This window comes from Vanessa atalanta, unplaced genomic scaffold, assembly GCF_905147765.1.
Source record: "Vanessa atalanta unplaced genomic scaffold, ilVanAtal1.2, whole genome shotgun sequence".
Lineage (NCBI taxonomy): Eukaryota > Metazoa > Arthropoda > Insecta > Lepidoptera > Nymphalidae > Vanessa > Vanessa atalanta.
Window position 1 is genome coordinate 1 of NW_025919941.1, and position 2,500 is coordinate 2,500.

Genomic DNA, 2,500 nt, shown 5'->3' on the forward strand with positions numbered 1-2,500 from the left:
TATACAGAGAAAAAATTCAAAAAATTAAAAAAAAAAAAAAAAAAGTTAAAAAAAAAAAAAAGTACAAAAAAAAAAAAAAGAAATATACATTTTATTTGAAGATGACGATGTGCGTTAACACATCGTACTTTCCTCGAAATCGACATCGAAAAATATCAGAATAGGACGCGTTACACGACTCTGGACTCTGACTCGGACACACTGCTGTGTGAGAGAGAGAGAGTGAGAATCGCGTCCTCGCATCGAAACGACACATTCCGAACGTCGATATTTGTGTTTTAGAATTTTATTATCGTTCATTATCGCACTCTTTCGAGATTGATAATTTACGTTAATGATCCTTCCGCAGGTTCCCCTACGGAAACCTTGTTACGACTTTTACTTCCTCTAAATGATCAAGTTTGGTCAACTTCCCAGCAACGCCGACGGCCGTGAAGCCACCGCGTGTCGGTCCGAAGACCTCACTAAATCATTCAATCGGTAGTAGCGACGGGCGGTGTGTACAAAGGGCAGGGACGTAATCAACGCGAGCTTATGACTCGCGCTTACTAGAATTCCTCGTTTATGGGGGATAATTGCAAACCCCAATCCCCAGCACGAAGGAGTTTCAACGGGTTGCCCGGGCCTCTAGGCCAGGGAGAACATGCTGATTCCTTCAGTGTAGCGCGCGTGCGGCCCAGGACATCTAAGGGCATCACAGACCTGTTATTGCTCAATCTCGTGCGGCTCGAAGCCGCCGGTCCCTCTAAGAAGAATTTTAATACGCCGCCAGTGAGTTGCTCGACCGAAATCGAGCACACCTAAATGACGACGCCTATTTAGCAGGCTAGAGTCTCGTTCGTTACCGGAATTAACCAGACAAATCGCTCCACCAACTAAGAACGGCCATGCACCACCACCCACCGAATCAAGAAAGAGCTATTAATCTGTCAATCCTTCCGGTGTCCGGGCCTGGTGAGATTTCCCGTGTTGAGTCAAATTAAGCCGCAGGCTCCACTCCTGGTGGTGCCCTTCCGTCAATTCCTTTAAGTTTCAGCTTTGCAACCATACCCCCCCGGAGTCCAAAATCTTTGGTTTCCCGGAAGCTGTCCGCCGAGCCATTGTAGTAACGTCGGCGGATCGCTAGATGACATATTTACGGTTAGAACTAGGGCGGTATCTAATCGCCTTCGAACCTCTAACTTTCGTTCTTGATTGATGAAAACACCTTTGGCAAATGCTTTCGCTGATGTTCGTCTTGCGACGATCCAAGAATTTCACCTCTAACGTCGCAATACGAATGCCCCCAGTTATCCCTATTAATCATTACCTCGGAGTTCTGAAAACCAACAAAATAGAACCGAGATCATATTCTATTATTCCATGCACGAAATATTCAAGCGGCATTTTGAGCCCGCTTTGAGCACTCTAATTTGTTCAAAGTAAAATTGTCGGCCCATCTCGACACTCACTGAAGAGCACCGCGATAGGATTTTGATATTGAACCGGCGTTTTAACCGCCGGCTCACCGACGATATGCTCCGCAGACGTGTCAGTATCACCGCGGATGCGGTGCACCGACAGCGCGGCGCACAAATGCAACTACGAGCTTTTTAACCGCAACAATTTTAGTATACGCTATTGGAGCTGGAATTACCGCGGCTGCTGGCACCAGACTTGCCCTCCAATTGTTCCTCGTTAAAATATTTAAAGTGTACTCATTCCGATTACGAGGCCTCGAAAGAGTCCCGTATCGTTATTTTTCGTCACTACCTCCCCGTGCCGGGAGTGGGTAATTTGCGCGCCTGCTGCCTTCCTTGGATGTGGTAGCCGTTTCTCAGGCTCCCTCTCCGGAATCGAACCCTGATTCCCCGTTACCCGTGACAACCATGGTAGTCGCAGAAACTACCATCGAAAGTTGATAAGGCAGACATTTGAAAGATGCGTCGCCGGTACTGGACCATGCGATCGGCAAAAGTTATCCAGATTCATCAAAATTAACGGCTTCGGACGAGACGCCCTCCGTCGATTGGTTTTGATCTAATAAAAGCACTCATCCCATCACTGGTCAGAGTTCTGATTGCATGTATTAGCTCTAGAATTACCACAGTTATCCAAGTAACTGAGTAAGATCTAAGGAACCAAAACTGATATATTGAGCCATTCGCGGTATCGCCTTAATACGGCTTGCACTGAGACATGCATGGCTTAATCTTTGAGACAAGCATATAACTACTGGCAGGATCAACCAGGGAGCTAACCGAGACTTGTTGAAGTCGTCAATTACTCTTCTCGTTTCATATTCGCATATAAAATACACACAAACTTATGCATGCATGTACAATATACGCACAGTATGAAACGAGCGTCTCACCGTATCGTCGATCGCGTTAGACGCGATAGATTTTAACGGTTGACTCTTATAAAAATTTATATGAGACACAAACGCGCTTTAAGCACGCGCGCGCGCGTGCGCTATAATATATAACGCGACGACAGCGGCGGCGGCGGCGGCGGCGGA

General features: G+C 46.7%; 1 non-coding gene across 1 annotated transcript; it reads right to left on the reverse strand.

Moving 5' to 3' along the window:
• Positions 1-332: 332 nt before the first annotated feature.
• LOC125076378 lies at positions 333-2,234 on the reverse strand. The gene has a single exon (XR_007120346.1). It is a non-coding gene; the product is annotated as a small subunit ribosomal RNA (ribosomal RNA).
• Between the last annotated feature and the right edge of the window lie 266 nt (positions 2,235-2,500).